Here is a 12523-nt window from a genome sequence, read left to right as displayed (position 1 = left end):
GCAGCAGAGATAAGTACTTTTTTTCTGTTAAGTGATATGTGTCATTAGTGTCCCATCCCTGTATGTAAATGAATCATGAGGATCAGCCTGACTTTAGTGAGCAAAATGACCCTGCTCTTACCAAGTGCCCTTCGTGGATTCAAAGTAAAAGTGGCCACTCAAGGTAGGTTTCACGGCTGCATAAAAAGTAGCAAACTTAATTGGGATTCAGACTATGACTATCCTCAAAATATACTTTAATTTCTGCTCCATGCCATTCTGTCAACAAGCATATATTGAAGGACAGTTATGTCTAAGCTGTTTGGCGTAGCTGAATACACTAGACGGCAGAAGCCAGGCTTGTTTTACTGTCCGCACACCAGAGCCACATAACAAGTATTTGGAAAATGAATACGTGAATAAATGAATGGTGGGAGGGGAGGGAAAGGGGAGAGTGCATGGACACAGGGAATTCAAAAATAACAAGGACATTTCCTTACCCTCAGAGAGTTTAGTGTCCTAGAGGAGGGATAAGCACGTAAATAGCCAGCATTGAAACAAAATTTAGCAAGTAAAAGAAAAGAAGGAAAAAGTGTTTTGGGGTTTCAGAGAAAGATGGGAGGGAGGAGAATTTGAGAAAGAGAAGTCCTATCTGGCAGAGAGAAATCAAGACAGTTATAAGATGGAGTTGAAAAAAGGGCATTCAAAGCAAGAGAAATAACTTGAGCAAGAATGGAAGATTCCCCAGGATGTCCTGGAAATATTCACGAAATCTGAGAGTTCAGGGTGGCCAGCAAGCAGGGCATGCAAGCTAAGCTAGAACAGATGCGGAGCTCACCTGAGGGCCAACGTGGTCGCCTCGGAGTTAGTGCGTGCAAAGAGGTGGGACTAGGAGTGAAGGTGCATGGAGAGCCAGAAAGTCAATAACGGTCCAAATAAAGTGTTCAGGTGATTGCAATGGAATGGAAAGGAAAATGGATGCGAAAAATATAAAGGAAGCAGAATTGTCGGGACTTGATGAATTGACGTTAAAGCAGAGGAAGGTGTGTAGCCCTGAGTTTCCAGCCTGGTGACAGACTACAGTGATAGAAATAAGGACCTTAGAGGAGGCGCTGGTTTTCATAGGGTGGGGGGGGAAGGAGTTGAGCCCCAGAAATTTTTATCTTGGGGACCTCAATAAACTGAAAACCAGACACCAGGTCTTTACAGGTCCATGTAGACACTCAGAATTTGGGGGTTAGCTCCACAGTCACCTGCTCAACAAACAGTAGGTAAAGCATTACAGTTTGTTTCTTCTTTTATATTGGCTTCCTCCATTTAAAAGCTTTCCCGCTCTTTTCATCTTTACCTGCCATCTCTGCCTCCTGCCTTCTGAAAAAGCAGAGTTTATTTCATAACCTATTGGACCGGAAACACGGCATGCTAATTATAACGCCACATTCTGTGAGGACAGATTTAACTACCCCGAACAACGATCCCAATAGAAAGTGTTCAGAGTAACAAGCCCATCGCCATGCTTATAGAAATAAGGAAGGCATGGAAACAGACTACTAAACATGGAAACAGATCTACTTACGGCAAAGTCTCCCACACGTAATCCTCTAACAAAAAATAAAATAAAGCACTTTCTCTGGTCACTGTGCATATAATGATAGTAAAGGTCACAGAGCCAAGGAAATTGGGAAGAATCTTCAGAGTATGATTAAGAATCCAGTTCAGCTGAGGCCTCGGGCACGTGTGTCTAAGCTAAGGATTTATTCATTTATATCAGTTGTATTGTCCAAGGGAGAGAAGACTGGACCTGACCAATAGCTGAGCTCTTTTACTTCCTATTCTTGACCCCAAATAACAGTAGTAATAATTACTTTCTGATTCCCTTTGCCTATCTTTTCATCACATCGCAGACACATAGTCATACTCCTCTACTCAAGAGTCACAAAGCCCTGGCCAGGTTGCTCAGCTGGTTGGAATGTCATCCCAGTATGCCAAGTTTGCAGGTTCAATCCTCAGGGCACATACAAGAATCAACCAGTGAATGCATAAATAAGTGGAACAACAAATCGGTCTCTCTCTCTCTCTCTCCTCCCCTTCTCTGAAATCAATAAATTTTTTTTGAGAGAGTCATGCACTAAATCAAAACAACAAAGGAAATCTTAAGCTTTGGATGAGTAATGAGTTTGGAATAGAGGATATCTATGTGACACCTTCCCTCTACCTACTGGTGATTGGAAATTATGTGTTGATCAAAAACAAAATCTAATAAAACTGCAAGAAAGTTGAGTGTTCATAATGTGTTCCATGAACAGAAATTAAAGCTGGAAGGAACCTTTAAGGCCTTCTAATCCAAGCCCTTTATTTTACAGATGAGGAAACTGAAGCCCAGAGAGGTGAAGTGAGGTGCCCAAGGCCACACAGCAAGTTAGAGGCACAGCTAGTACCATAGCTCAAGTCTCCTGACTCCCAGTCCAGTGCTCCTCCCATTACTCCACGGGTCCTGTCTCTAAGCTTCCTGACAAATGCTAGAACGGTAAACCTCAACTAGTATTTTTCCAGACCATGTTAAAACTCTTAAGGGGGGAAAAAGGATGCTTTCTTGGATAATGTCAGCCATACGTAGCTCAAGCTGTCTAAAGTTCTGGGACAGGGTCTTTTTATACAGCCAACAGAGTCCAAATGTGGTGCTGTTTGCTTGGCCCATATGCTTTCATGTGTTCCCAGTTAGGCCATTACTGGAGGGAAAGGAAAAAAAAAAACAAGAATCAGCTTGTTTTAAAACAAGGGACATACTGGACTCCCTCCCATCCCCCCTCAGAAAAAAAAAATCAAGTTATCTTTAACAGATTCTAAAAATGCCTTTTCCCAAATATGCAGTCAGTTCCTTCAAAGGGCCCTTTGTTTATTTTCAGGAAGAAACCCAAGACAGCTGAAAACCAGAAGGCATCTGAGGAGAATGAGATTACTCAGCCGGGCGGACCCAGAGCCAAGCCGGGCCTTCCCTGCCTGAACTTCGAAGCTGTTTTGTCTCCAGACCCAGCCCTCATCCACTCAACACATTCACTGACAAACTCTCACGCTCACACCGGGTCATCTGATTGTGAGTACACCAGCGAGGTGACGGTGCCTCCGCGCCGCGTGGAGCAGGCTTCCCCCCGGCTTCGGGCCTGCTGGCCTCCAGAGCGGGCCGTTTCCATTGTCTTCTGAAGTAGCCAAAAGTAACTCACCACCATTTTGATTCAGCCAACATCTCTCTTTTCAAAGCTGGAGTGTTAAAACCAGGTGACCAGGCACGTGGCCTCAAAAGGCTGATTAATCACACAAAAACCACATTCCCATTCGTAACATTAACTCAGAAGAAGAATCTGGGAAGTTGCATTGCTGCTTTCTAACCCTTCTTTTGCCCCCACGATCAGAATAACGGCTCTTCCACCGTGACTTAATTGAGCAGCCAAATATGGACCTCATAAGGCCAGTTAGATGCTAGGAAGCATCCAGTTTTGAAATTACATAACACAGATCAGCTTTGCATTAGTTGTTGGAGTCTCATGTAGCTTGGCTGAATTTCTGTCTTTCCAGTTTTTAATTTATTTTGAAGTGGTTAAAGGATAGCATAAATTTACAGAAGAACAGAGAATGGCTTCCAAGAATTCAGAAGCCACCCAGACTTCACGTAGCCAATAAGAACTCAGGTTAAAAATATTTTTTAATTAAAAAAACTGCCTACGGGCTAAATTTGGAAATGGGCAGCTTAATGAGATCGTCGCTATTGAAATCTTTTCATTGCTGTTTATTTTTGCTGTCTTCCCACTAATCTGGGAGTCACTTCTTTAAATTCTATTTTAAGGAAGTTGATAAATCACACTTAGGAGATTCTTTTTCTCTTTCTGAAACGTAACCCAGTACTTCAGAGAGAAAGAAATACATGTGATAACAAAGGAAAAGAATGGGAAAAGTTTGGGGTCCAATCTGAAAGAATATTCCTTTTAGTCTTGAGATACCCAACAACTATTCTGAATTCATCTCCGTAAAGGAAATCTGGTAACAGGTAAAGAGCTGGCATATTCTTCTATAGACTGACCAAGAAAACTTTTATGTAAAAAAAAAAAAGGACTCCATTTATTCTGTTCACAAAGACAAAAATTATTAATTAGGAAATGAGGTTCTAAATTTCCTAGTGTTGTTATTCTGGCAAAACAAATGTAAAACTCTACAAAGAGGGAAAGAGGTGAATGAGTCTGGGAGATTGCATTCCCTCCTCAATTCATCATAATAGTCTAGATAGAGGAACAAGACCCAAGGGTTGGGGTTGGGGTGAAGGAAGATTGCTCTGTTCGTGGTTGGGCTGAGACCACATTCCAGCTGACCCTAGAAAATGAAACAAGAATAGGGAGATCCAAATCTCTACCGTTTGTGTAATTTGTACAAAGTTGCTACTTTTCTGGAGAAACCTGGGGGGTCAGAGCAGGGACTGTGTTCTGCGGGCCATTGTCATAGGAACATCCTTGGCCTTTCTTGCCTGGCAGTCTCCAGCTCAAATAGTAATTACAGAAAGAATTGGAAAACAGCGTGGCGTGGTGCCCGTAGACATGTGCACACTGTCCCTTCCTACCAGGAAAGTAGCCTGTTCCTGTGGAGATGGGCCTGGAGCCCCTGCATGCAGACCTTCACCGCCTGGCTTTCTGCCACACCTTATGGGGAAGATTACATAGAATGGCCTTAGCCCAGAAATCCCCTGTTGCAGCAAAGTGTTTTTCTGACTAGAAGAAGCACTGGGCTTCCTTGATTGTACTTTACCATAAGCATCCTCTAACCAGGCCTTGGCGTTAGCATGGAACATGTGCAAGGAACTATATAAGCACGGTGCCGCCGCTCCTCAGGGATGAAGCCAGGCAGCAGGGTGTCCAGATAGAGAGGGGAAACCTAATCTCGAGCTGTTTCAAAAGTCATTTTGATTTTGCCATTAAGAGGTGAAAGTCTTCTCTGCTCCAACCTGTTGTTTAAATTGATTGTACTCTTCTCCAAGTATATTCTGATTGTGGTTTGTCCTGATTTGAGCTTACACTTAAAAGAGAATTGTTTTTAGGAAAGATTCACAGAAATATGGCCATTTGGAGATTGCTTAAGAGAAGATAGGAAAGAGGTTTATTTTAAGCTGTTAAATTTTTTGGATGCTCTTCTTGCATTCAAGAGGATTTTTTTTCTTTTCTTTTTTACTTTCAAATGTCATTCTTACCATAGATTAATTTAAAAGCCTAATTTCTTTAAGGTAACATATTCAGTTCCTATTTAGAACTAACAGATTTGGAGCATTTAAAAACAGTGCCCATGACTTGTTAGTCTCTTTCCCTTCAGAAACCTTCCACCAGGGTGTTGTCTTCAAGGCTCTCACAAGTGCCTGAATTTTTACAGCACCTTTTCATTTGTCCTGTGTTTAGCAAAATTATTCTTAATCATGCCTTAATGCCCATTTCCTGTCAGTCAGTATAATTCTTCCCAGTTTACAGATGAGAAAACTGACAAGTAGATGAATGACTTTCTCAGTAGTTAGCGCATTCAGATACTGAGGGACGTCTGTGACCTTGCTCTTGCTGTGGCAGCCCGCATTCTCTGTTCCAAGCCCAGAGATGGCATTCCAGGCTGTAAACGGGCATCTTGAAAATGTGCAACTACTCATTTTGGTGAGTGGGTTATAAAACACGACATATAAATGTCCCGACAGAAGAAAAGTCAGCTCTGAATATGAACTGGTAAGGATGGGTGAGCCACAGTGTTGTTGCCTCTGAAGGGGACAGGCCAAATCATAGAGCAAAGAGGATAAGTCAGACCCCTTGAGTTCCCAATTGACTATTTAACCTGCGGGTCCACTTCACATTCAGCCACAGATCCCAGCAGTGTTCAAACCAAGAAGGATTATGGTTGAGGAGTGCTTTCCTTTGTGAGATGATGAGGTTGGTATCACTACAGAGATGTGTGCTGCTTTGCAGCTCACACACTATCAGTTTCTTTTAGTAATATTCCCCCATGACCTCCTAGCTTGTCACCTCAAACAGACTCAGATGATGCCAGTGGAAGGCATTGGGATGAGTTCTGAAATGGGTACAAGGCCCCGAGGTGTCTGACAGGACAGTTCCCCACTGGACAGGCTGAGGGTGAGCTGAGCCAGGCTGTCCCCTCAGATGCTGAAGCAGGACTAAGCCACTCAGGAGAGCAGATGAGGCTCACCTCGTGCTATTGCCCATCACAGCCACGTACCCGTGACAGAGGCAACCTGACCTTCTACTTGCAGATTTCTCCCATATCAGTTTCCCCAGAATAAGCCTTCCCTTGCGGGGAATGGAGGAGCGCCTCTTCCCCTTGGGCAGTCCTCCCTGCCTTTGGCTGTAGACTTGCCAATCCCGTTGTCTTTCTTTCGTTGGGAGCCGACATCCGTGGTTACTTACCTTCCATGTTTTGCACCAGTCTCATCAGACTGTCTTATTTTTGCGTGTCCTTGCCAAGATGCACTTACGCGTTAACAGTTTTTATTTATTTTTAATTTAACCTTTACACATTACCAAACTGTTGTGTGGGTGGGTTTAACTTTAGCTCTGTAGGTAGCATGACTCTGCTGGGGCTGAGCACTGGTGAGGAGACTGCTGGGCTCGTCCCTCTCTCTCTCCTGCCATCCACCTTCGCTGGCCTCCCCCCACCCCAACCCTTTGCTTCAGCCGTCCAAGTCCCCGAGATTAAAATTTTTAGTACACTTGGTTCAGTTTGAACTTCTAAGCAATTTTTTTTTAGAGAACAAAACAAAGAGGATTTTTTATGGCAAACTCCATTAATGCCACATTAAGGCTGACATTTTAATTACCCCAAAGTCAGGAAATGCAAAGTTCAGGTTCCCACAGCAACAGAAACTGTCCCCCTAAGTGCCGGCCTCACAGCAGATTCTTTCATCCCTGATTACACAACACTGGGCACAGGGACATTGTTTTTATCCACATACGTGGAAAGGAGCACAGCTTATATCCTTTGTTTTCTTCCTGTAACTACAGTTGAGGATATGGGTCGTTAGCCGCCCTCCCCGACCATCTATATGCATGATCCTGGAACGGAGGCTATTACAGCCCTGCATGTGCACACGGACAGAATTAAAGTTGCTGTGGGAACATTAACTCTGATTTCCGGACTTCCGTGCCAGTCACATTTAAACCATAATGTTGTAATTTTTGGCATGTAATAAATGTGCATTTCATGTACACAGACAGAAAGAAGCATAAAATGTATTTTAAAGAGCAATTAATTACTAACTTTGTGATTAAAAAACATTTGGTGCATGTTCCTTCCCATTTAGCATCAGCTGCTGGTCTTAGCCAGGCCTAATAGATGACATACTGCGTCTCATCCTGTATCTCAGATGTACTTACTGTATGTTCCTGTTCTTCTGGATAATTAATTCCCTTAGTAAAGCTGTAGGGGGAAAACAAAATGGAAGGGATATGCAAGCATGTAAATAGGGGAAGGGATATTTAGAAGGAAATGATTCATTTCTGCAAATAGACCTCTTAGTCCCTGATAGAGAGCCAGAAATCTGCTAAGTGGGTGTAGACTAAGGTTCCTGGCCACCTGAGAGCATCTGGTCCGGGGCCATAGAACAACTTGAAAGCAGATTTCCCCCTGAATTCCGGGCATGCCCAGTGGGGGAGTGAGTTTACTCTGTAATAACTCCTCAGACTTCAGGCTGAAGAAGTTATTTTACTCTGTAACAACTTCGCAGTTTCTGTTCAAACTGGAAAAGAAAAATTGTAGGGAATCAAGTAAGAAACGGGTTTTGCTGAAAAACCCCCAATTTAGAGAGCAGTGTTTTGTTCTTCCTTTAGATTAGAATCTCCTTGACCTATTTGTGTTGGAGAAGGAAGTGCTTCCAAATCACCGTTTGAGCAAGTTTGAGAGTAAAAGGAATGGGTAGCAGGACTCCAAGGTGCAGTGTTGAAAAATGCAGATGCTCGAGCACTTACTTGAAACTGAGTGAGATAGACTTTTACCAAAAGGATGTGCAGCTTGAACTCAGGTACAACTTTAAGGGGAACAAGCCCACGAAGAGCCTGAGCCTCTGTTCTTGCTATTTATTCATTACCTCTCCTGTCAACGTTTCTTTTTGCTCAGTTTGGTTGCATGTGGTAGTTAACCTCTGAGAAAGACACTTCGGTTTCACAGGGCTCCGATTTGCTTTCACTCGGGCTGTCTGTACGTGTGAACGAGTGTCTGCGTGAGTGAAAACCGCTCAAGCACGTTTGAAGGCCTCTTTGGCACATCTGACTGCGTGCTCAGAAAGTTTCCAATCAGAAAGCTGATTCAGTGTAAAACCTTCCAAAAACTTCCAGAGGCACCTGTTCACATGAAAAGATTGGGTTTCGGCTGGAGGTGCTAGAAAGGCGGTGTTTATAACCAGAGATGTCTGTTTGCAGTGCCAAAAAATGAAAAACATTTTGTCCCCCGGAAAAAAACCTCCATAAATGCTCAAAATGTATAATCAAACAAAAGCTTCATTTGGATTCAAATGCATGTATCTCAGCAGATGTGACTAAACTAACTGGAATCCCCCAGGAGCAGCTGAACTGGATTCTTGTACGTCTTGATATCTGAAAGAGTTATTCTTAGACTTTGGAAGGACAAAAATGGTCCATCTGTGAAGAACCGTAATAGAGACATGGCAAAAAACAGCATCCTCTGAAAGAGTGTATTTATGGAATGTAGGACAAGTTGGACAATCCTGAAAACATTTTGGGGTCACACTGATTTGCAGAGGAAAGGGAGCCAAAATGGGATGGAGTAAACAACCACAGACGCCCATTATCCTATGGCTTGCTGTTAACTTCTAATCGATTCCATCAGTTAAACAGTAAATAGAGCATCTTTGGTATAACTGAGTGCTCTCGGTGTCTCCAAAATGCCCCGCCTTCCTCTTTATTCTACTTCCTGTAAAGAGCTATGCATTTACCTTTTCATTGCCAACCGTTTAAACGGTTTTTCTGCTGTTTCATTAACCAAGTAAGCCTCTTGCCTATTAAGTAGGGACTCATTTCTTTAAAGGTAGTCTTTCCCTTTTTAAAAAGTCACCTTTCTGCCCTGGCAGGTGTGGCTAAATGGTTAGAACGTCGGCCTGTGCACTGAAGGGTCGAGGGTTCGATTCCCGGTCCAGGGCATGTACCTAGGTTGCACGTTTGATCCCTGCCCCGTCAGGTCAAGTACAGGAGGCAGCCGACTGACGTGTCTCTCTCACATCGATATTGTTGTTTTTTCACTCTCTCCCTTCCCTCCCTCCCTCCTTTCCACTCTCTCTAAAAAGCAATGGAAAAAATATTCTCCGGTGAGGATTAACCAAAAAAAAAAAGAAAAGTCACCTTTCCACCCCTGAGCTAGTTGATACATAATCTCTTTGGAATTATTTTTATTCCCTTTGATAACCTCTTGTTTAGAGGTTTCAGTGCTTAGTCCAGCCTTTATACATCGTCAGCTTTAATTTCTTAGCGTTTGCTCTTAGTATATTTAGGGACACATTTATTTTAAAAATCATACTTCTTGAAGTTTCTGTCACAGTCTGCTTCTTTTTATAAAATTGCCCCTTTGTATAAAACTTGCCCCCCCCCCCGCCCCGCTTATTTGACTGGGTGTCTTCCGCCGTCACTTAATGCCGTGATTTCTGCTCCCTGATCTTGCCTCATGCTTTCCTGCACTCATTCATTTAGTCATTCATCAGATGTCACTGATCCCCCTTCTGTGCCAAGTCTTTAGCTAAGATCGGGGGTGAAGATGATACAAACAAGATGCTGTCCCTCACTTTAAGAACTCACAGTGTCCCCAACACTTTTCTAAGCCTATAACCCTGTAAAGGGGGGCATACAAATGCCATATTAAAGTGTTCGAGAGACATAAAAAGCTCCCAAGATCCTGAGCAGGCAGCTGAAGCAGTGGGAAGGGCTTCGCAAGGAAGGTGACATTAGACGTAGATCATGAAGCAGTAGGTGTGTGCAAGTAGAAGAGGGAGGGAATGGCATTCCAGGCAGAAGGAACAGAAGCAAAAGCACAGAGGCACAGACACAGCATGGTGTTCTCAGAAACAGAACAGCCTGGTTACAGTACTCAGACCTTGTTATGCCTCATTTTAATCACGGGACAGTTTGTATTTAGGTAAAGTTATCTGTCGTCAAAATTCAGCTGAGCTGAATTGTATGTCCATTTTAGAGACATTTGCTTTCTAAATAAATAATAAAACAAGAAACCCACTTATTTTCTAATAGGAAGAAGTGCCCATCTTTCCATGCAGCCAGTAGATGCAGGAGAGTATTATGAGGGACCTAGTGACAACTTACTGATGGACAAATTTTGTAACTTTTCTTACTGAGCAAGATTCATTCTTGGAACCCCAGAGTCACCTGCAAGTGTCATGCCGGATCTCTGTCCCTGACTCATCGTCTCCCAGATTCTAGCAATCTGTCCTCTTGTGAACTCCTCCCCAGTTCCTTTGGCAGATCTGCCGCATGGCTCATTGCCTCGAGTTACACCATGCACGCTGCTCCCCCAGATATCGCACGAATGGGCTTGCGATTGTCCACATATAACTGTTGAGACTGGCTGCTGATTTTCAGGGCTCTAGTCTTCATCTTGTCATCTCATATCTTGCTGGAGCACATCTTCAATTCTTATCTGCAGCTGCTAGTGACAGTTTCATATGTGCTTCCTGCACTTGTGGCAAATTTCATTATTGAAAATTAGTGTTTCTCCGTATCTGTCGGGGCTTCTCACAGCTGACTTTAAAAAAATCACAAGTACTGCTGCCTCAGAAATGGGTCATTTAGGATCAATCGAGAACATGCATGAAGATTCTAGACATTTCTTGCTTTAAGGAAATTTTAAGTGAGATCCTTCCACCAGTCACCCCACACCAGGTACCATACAATCCAACCCCTCATTACCCCATCAGCTTACTTTGTTGCTTTTCTTCTGCCTCTACATCCTTTGTTCTCTCTAAGGATTGCATACCAATTACAACTTTTTATCAGCACTGAAAGAGAGTCAAGATTACCTGGTCTAAACCGATTATTATACAGATGTGGAAACCAAGGCCCAAAGAGGGCAAGTATCACCCCAAAAGGTTCCCAGCAGTGTGGAAGACCCCCAAGAGAACGCCGTTAAGTACGGATTCATACCATACTGCCTGTTACTGAGTCTGCTTCTAAGAGAATGACGTTTTCTGAGTAAAAAGGGAGTCAGGACTATTCATCCCATCAGTTTCCCGAATGCTTTCGCTGTGGAGGACCACGCTAGAAGCTGGAGCCCTACACTCACAGACTTAGAGTCTCACGGAGAAGGGAAGATACAGTCACCACAGCGCCCTGCGGTGGCTGAAGCTGCGTGCTCATGGCCGGCTGCTCCAGAGCAGCGACTCTCTCACTTGGCAGGCAGGTGCAGAGCGGGTCTGTGTGCCTGGCACCACGCGGAGTTCTCTAGGGCACAGGACACAGACGGGACCCAGCAGACTCTGCCACCAGGAACCTTAAAATTTAGTACACGTCCTCAAATCACCATTATCTTAGAGAGAAGTTAGAAAGTTAATAAGACATTATAATCCAGTTAACGGTAACATCCAGTTCAGTGTATCAGAGAAGGTTCCATTTGAGCTCTCTTGAATGATGAGTGGACTTTCATGAGAGGTGAGGCATTAGAGTAAGGTATGAGGATTTTGCATTCTGGTGCAGATCTGTGGAAGGGTTGAAGAAGGGGTTGCTAGGGTTGGGACTTTGCTGTGGGAAGATCTGATTTAATATCAAGCTTGTGGAGTGTGCGTGGATGTGGGAGGCAGTGACTGCAGGGAGGAGAGAGCCCTGGGAGCCTGGTGGGTAGTTGGGACTATTGGTAACCTGAAGGGGGCTGGTGACAGGGGGGTGGGGAGGAGCCCGAGTCAACAGACTGTGAATGAGGGTGGACAGCTCTGGGAGCTGTTTAGTGGGAGAGGAAATCATCAAAGATTACGCCAAGATACCAACAAGAGAAAATGAAAAACAAGTGTTTAGAGGAAAAGAATACAGTTTCATTTTATACAGTGCTGAGTATGAGATACCAGGAGAGGGCTAACACTGAGTCACAGGTAGGGCACTGGAGTGCAGCAGCAGATTTGAAATTAGGGCTAGCAAATAACTTTGGCCAAGAGGCCTAAATACTTTAGGCCATGAATGCGGCAGTAAATTCAAAGATGGCAAAAGAAAGAAAACTGGAACGTTGGGGAATATTTACAATGATTGGTTAAAAAGAGAATGAGCACCATCAAAGGAAGAAACGAATGGAGGGTCTGAGACAAAGGAGGAGAACCCGGTGAGTGGAGAGAGACCTTCAGGGAGGGAGAAGGTCAGAGTGTGGGGAGCTGCAGGCACCAGAGATTGGTAGCTTCCTGGTGGCTGTCAAGACAACAGTCAGATACAGCCCAGAAACACCACAAAAAGGGGCTCAGGAGCAAACAAGATGAATGGTAAAGTAACAGTTCTGAACTACTTTATAAAGAAGTTTAATG

General features: G+C 43.8%; 1 protein-coding gene across 1 annotated transcript in view; it reads left to right on the top strand.

Moving 5' to 3' along the window:
• The first annotated feature begins 2889 nt into the window (after positions 1-2889).
• ZBTB20 (zinc finger and BTB domain containing 20) overlaps positions 2890-12523 on the top strand; it is a 48369-nt gene continuing 38735 nt past the window's right edge. The window contains exon 1 of the mRNA XM_016200239.2: positions 2890-3073. The gene's annotated coding sequence lies outside the window, so the exon portion shown is untranslated. The remainder of the gene's footprint in view (positions 3074-12523) is intronic.

The sequence above is a fragment of the Miniopterus natalensis genome, chromosome 6 (assembly GCF_054644295.1).
Source record: "Miniopterus natalensis isolate mMinNat1 chromosome 6, mMinNat1.hap1, whole genome shotgun sequence".
In the NCBI taxonomy this organism is placed as follows: domain Eukaryota; kingdom Metazoa; phylum Chordata; class Mammalia; order Chiroptera; family Miniopteridae; genus Miniopterus; species Miniopterus natalensis.
This window is presented reverse-complemented; position numbering and strand designations above follow the sequence as displayed.